Source organism: Triticum dicoccoides, chromosome 4A (genome assembly GCF_002162155.2).
Source record: "Triticum dicoccoides isolate Atlit2015 ecotype Zavitan chromosome 4A, WEW_v2.0, whole genome shotgun sequence".
NCBI lineage: Eukaryota > Viridiplantae > Streptophyta > Magnoliopsida > Poales > Poaceae > Triticum > Triticum dicoccoides.
Window position 1 is genome coordinate 38,100,731 of NC_041386.1, and position 6,131 is coordinate 38,106,861.

The window sequence follows — 6,131 nt, forward strand, 5'->3', positions numbered from 1 at the left end:
GAGGGTGGGGGTGGGGGAGTTGTTGAAACATACCATGGTAACTTCTGTACAAATAACATGATAACTCAAACATGGCGGACCTGATAACTTATGTACCCCGGTCTTGATAACTTGGTCGGCGAGGGTGGGGGTGGGGCAAGTCGCTGAAACATGCCATGGTCCCTTCTGTGCAAATAACATGATAACTCAAACATGGCGGACCTGATAACTTATGTACCCTGGTCCTGATAACTAGGTCGGCGAGGATGGGGTGGGGCAAGTCGCTGAAACATGCACGATAACTTCTGTGCAAAGAACATGATAACTCATACATGGTAGACCTGATAACTTTGTCGGAGGGGTCGGGTGGGGGTGTCGTTGAAACGTACGACGGTAACTTCTATGCAAATAACATGATAACTCACACATCGTAAACATGATAAATTATGTACCAGTCCTGGTAACTTTGTCGGAGGGGCCGGAGTGGGGGAGTCATTGAAACAAACATACCACGATAACTTCTATGCAAATAATATGATAACTCACACATCATAGACATTAAATTATGTACCCGGTCCTGGTAATTTTGTCGATGGGGTTGGGGTTGGGGGGGGGTGTCATTGAAACTTACCACGGTAACTTCTATGCAAATAACATGATAAGTCACACATCGTAGAAATGATAAATTATGTACCCAATTCTGATAACTTTATCGGCGGGGGTAGGGTGGGAAGAGTTGTTGAATCATACCACGATAATTCTTATGCAAATAACATGATAAATCACACATCGCAGACTTGATAATTTATGTACTCGACCCTGGTAAATATGGCGACTGTGGCGAGGGGTGGGGGTGGGGGGCAACCCCGGTAATTTATATGTAAATAACTTGTTAATTGACACATACTAAGCTGATAACTCACATACAAACGCCATTATAATTTTTTGACCTGAAATTTTTTTGTTGAAAAGTATACACCCGGTAATTTCTATGTAAAAAGCATGATAATGTATACATCACAGATTTGATAACTAATATCTTACATTTTAAACACCATGGTATCTTTCATCCAAGGGAAAAAAGTTTTTTTAAACATTTTCATCGGTAATTTATGTGTTAAATTACCATACTTCCTCATGCCTTAACCTTCTCGTACTGTAGTTATCAGCCTTATCATGGTATAGTTATCATGTTGCTCATACCATAGTTATCACGCTGGTCGTGCCAAAGTTACCAAGCCAAACTTTATTTTTTTCTGATATGGCAGAAATAAGAAGGTTCAACAGCCTGGGTTGGTGTAATGGTTGTTGGACATGGTATTAGGTGTGCCGTAGCTACCTGATGCAGGTTTGAATCCCATGTAGTGCACTTTTTTCTCAATTCGCCTTTTTTTTATTAGTGTCAATCGGGGAAAGAACGGAAGAAGCGGGAGCCATCGTCCATCAAGGGGAGTCGTACGGATCTGTCGCTAACGACCAGTCGACGACTGGTCGTTAGTACAGTCCTAAATCTTAATGTAAGATCCTCTGGGACTTAGCAAGACTGTTTTCTCCCATAGGCCGTCAAAGCAGAAGTCAAACCGCTCTCCTAGCCGAAGTCGAACTCTACCATGGTGTACGTTCTCTTCTCAGTCCGGCCGCGAGCCACTAAGGCCAAACTTCGGGCAAATCATTCCTAGTCCAAATTGACCTCGCGGGACAAGAATGTTACTCTATTGCGTTGAATCCTGCCCTCACCCTCCTGCATACGAATACAGTACAGCAGCAGCACAACGTGAACGTACGTAGACCCGTCCTAGTTTTCACCTAACAGAAGAAAACACGGTCAGCGGAATCACTCGCCGGGGGCGCTAGTGCGGGTCCAGCGGTAAAAACGCTCGCCAGGTCAATCCGGTTGATTTCCCGCGTCGTTCGTCTCGACCTGGAAAAAGACCAGCGAGTAGCAGCTTGGACAGTTTGACCCAGACGCGAGTTACAACTTACAACGTGATCCACGGCGGGCGAGCGACAAGTTCCCTGGCTAATCTGCAGCCGCTGGGTTTTTCTTCCTAGGCGCAGCACCGTCCTCCACGCTGCGCCTGCGGTACGCGCTCCGCCCGTGCACGCCAGACTGAAACTCGACGGTACAGCTCAGAGGCAGTACGTACTCCAGAACGGACGGGCTACTGGTTCGTTCGTTCGTTCGTTTGGTTCTTTCCTTTTTGGCACTTGCTTGTTTTGTTTCAGTTGGTTAGGCAATAAGAAAAACTCGGACCGGCCTCGCCACCGGTCGCCACTACTGAAGTGGTCAGAACCGAGGAGGATGTTCAGACTTGCCACTTCGCAGTTCAGAGCACGCGCGTGCCATCCGAAGCTTCGGAGGATAAACCGTCGCCGGCACACTGATCTGATCGCCGGGGTGAGCGACTAACTTTGCAGGTGATCGATTATATGTATGTCAATGGCCGGTCAAACTGGGATCAGGTGTTGGTCGGCCGTTTTATGGGCACCAGATGTGTGGTGTGGTGCGGGACGTGCATTTCCTGCTGGCTGCTTTGCGGCTCGCCGTCTGGGTGCTCTCTCACTGCTTTCGTGCCCATGGTTGTAGTGTTGGGTTTGATCTTAGGTTATTGTTTACCGAGAGAAAAATATGGGAGACAAAGTCTCCTCCCCTAAAGATTGTGCTCTGATCGGAGGCACCCATAACCGACTTTTGGTTTTGGTCTCTGGTCCACCTAGCGCCATATATAGAAGGAGGAAGTCGTACCCATCAAGGGCCCTCACGCACATGTACAGGCTAAAATCCCAGACTCCTAACAGCCGATCCAAAAAGGGCGCTAGAAGGGATCAGAAGGCCATCTCCACCGCCGGCCACCGCAGGGTCGTGCCAGCGGCTTGCTGCCATCATCTACGTGGCCTTTCTGCCCCTCAGCTTCATCCACCGTTTTCTCGTTGCTGGAGATCATGGAATACGCTATGCCTGCATCGAGCAGGCACGAGACCTTACACAATACCCGTAAGATCTCATGAACTCCTTCTCTGTTAATCTGTTTTAGGTGATCTAATTCTAGGCTTAAGATCCTGTCACGTTCATCCCTAAGGATTTTTTCTAACAATGGTATCTTGAGCACGTTAATGCCTAGATTAGATCCATAATCAAGTTTAATAGCAATCTGTTTAAGTTGATAATTATGAATACGTCCTAATGTTTTATGTTTAAGATTATTGCCCGCCTTTAAAGTTAATTATTAGGATTAGGGTTAATGGTTTCGGTTAAGATACTAATTGGTATGGGTTAGTGTTAATTCGATAATGATGATGTTTAACCTATTCGGTTAGACTAATTGAGCCATGCTTCCGCATTATGTTAGTGTTTTAAATTAGCACTCTTAGCCCTGGTTAAGCAATTAGAAGGAGGGAATCAAATGTTTAAAGAAAAAATCCCCAATTCAATCCCTGGAACCCGAAAATTTTCCCAAATCGGAGCCCAAAATGATGAAATTGAAAGAACAGAAAGTTATGGGGCTCACCTAATGACGCCGCGCGGTGCTCTCCTTCAGGGTCCCGACGCCGGCAACGCCGCCGTCTCTCGGGACGACGCGCGGTAAGGTTCCAACCCGAGCCGCTGTGGACGTACGCGTCGGCTGGCCTTTGCGCTTTGCATGTTGCCGTCGCCGTCGCCACGAAATGCTTGCATCGGCAACCTCCGACGAGATGCCTTCCGGCTCCCGCATCCCTGGCGCTCAAGGACTCCGGGTCTCGCCATGAGCTCGACACGGCTGGCGCCGTTCGGCGGAGGAGCGCGCGGCCTTGAGCCAAGGCACGCTGCTCCGACGAACGGGGCTGCCGCACCGCCATGGGCGGAGCACCTCGCGTAGCGGCTTCGCTCGCCTCTGCGTCGCCGCGCCGGAAGAATCGGGGAAAGGACGGGAGCAAATCTCCCTAGGGTTTGACCATCGGCTGTTTTGTTCCTGCTGGGGACTATCCCGACCGTCGATTGGATCGAACGACTGAGATCGGCGCTGGACAGCTACTGGGCCTTCGGGCAGAAAACGGCCAAATCTGGTCGTGGGCTGGGACCTAGATTGTCTCGGCCCTGGGGAGTTTTTTTTTCTTTTTCTCTGAGAATTATTCTCCTGGGCCGAATGAGTAAAATGTTGTCGTGGGTTTATGAGCTAAAATTGGATCTTCGTGTATTTTCATTTTATTCAGTGCATTTCTAAATTATGATTATCCTCAAAGTGTTTTGCGCTGTTATAAAATGAAAATAGCTAGAAAATTTTGCTGTAAATCTTCCTTGAGTTTTCTGAGTGGAATGGAACCAACAAGAAATTTTGCTTGGAAAAATCATGTGCCAAAAATCATGTAAAATAATGTTAATAATGATAAAGATTTCTTATGAAAGGCCGTGGTTACTTATGGGTCGGATTATGTTCTTTAGGCAATTTTCTATGTTTGGTGCGTTTGATTTGTAATTTACTAATGTTTTTATCATGTTTTGCACCAAAGTATTAATTGCCTGAAGATATGTTAAGATCATGTTTAGATTTTATGGTAGGAAATTTATTTAGAATGTTTTTTTATGTCATGGTCATGTTAATATGATTTTATGGGTTTTCTTAATGATGGTCCTTTTAATGATGGAATGTTAATGTCATAAAATTGTATTTATTGTGAAGAGATTTCCTATGATGATAACTTTTTTTGAAATTTTATCTTATTGTGAAATTCATATTAAGGCCAGTCTTATGGCATTTCTTAATGATGTGATCATTTCTACTGGGCTGAAGCCACCTCAAGGAGAATGTGATGGTCGCATGGTTCAGTTTTTCCGCACTGCACTATGCGGCATAATAATGTTGCAGCGATGTGCCTATTGGGCAAAACTAAAGTTTTTTTTTGGTTGGTGCATTTCATGCCATTTTATTATGATATGCACCATTGAAAATATGCATAAAGACACAAAATATTATTTATGGAGTCATGATCAATCCCCTAAGAATATTATTATTATTTTTGCTTATGGTATCTATTTTCGAAAGTACATGTTGTCATTTGTTTGACAACTCTCATTTGTCAAATATTGTTAATTTCTGAATCCTTATGAATATTTATGTCCAAATTTTCTTATTTGGAAAATGGTATGATATCCTGACAATAATATTAATGTTGTTTTCACTCCGAGTGTCAAGATTAATGTTTACTCTGTGGAAATGAATTTACATTTATATGTTAATTCTAATGTCATTTTCATTGTATGTCATTGAGAATTTTATTGATAAGTTTAACACTTATGTTTAATATTTATACTATCAATGTCACATTTAGTGTTAAAAGTCATCATTGTGCCTCATAGCACACATGATTATATAATATTGTTGCTTTATGCAAATGTTGGCTATTAGCCGGTGTTCTTGCTGGTCATTATGTGATTTTATATCTCTCTAATCGAAATGGAACCAACGAGAAGTTTTGATTAGCGATTTTCAAGAAAATAATGTAATGGCATATGGTAATATTCTGACCAACGTTGATTATTTTTCATGTGTCATTAATGAGTAAATAAGGTTCTTTATGTTTTTTTTCCCAACGGGGATACATATTAAAACAACAATTAAGCATGTCTTTAGTTCATCTTATTACATGGTTAATTCATGTTGATGTTTTTTTATTGTGATGGTGATAAAGTTGCCTCCACTTTTTCCTGCAATGAACATTAAAAATGATGCCATTTTTTTGGCGAAGACATACCTTACGCAAATAGCGTTCCCACATGAAGAGTGGAGATCCTTGCCTTGTGTAAGGAATCTTCCAATGTTTCTTCCACTAATGTTGAAAGTTTTATGTGCCACATGCACATTACTTATGCAAAGGAGGTTGAAATCAAAACTATTGGATATATTCCACTAGCATTTGGAGATGGCTTAATTCTTCATTGTAGCAATGTTGGTTTATGCTCCTCGTTATGGGAGAAACTTCATTTTGTCTATGTAACAGATGACATGATTATGATTATGATTAAGTCAGATCCAATTATGTGATGTTATTATCGCCAAGAGGCGAGACTTATGTTTATTTTTGAATTATTACGTGTGTTATGGTACAATCAAGTCATAAGAGAGGTGTTCCTAATGAGACCTGATCGAAATTGTGGTCGTTTTTTAGTAGACCGC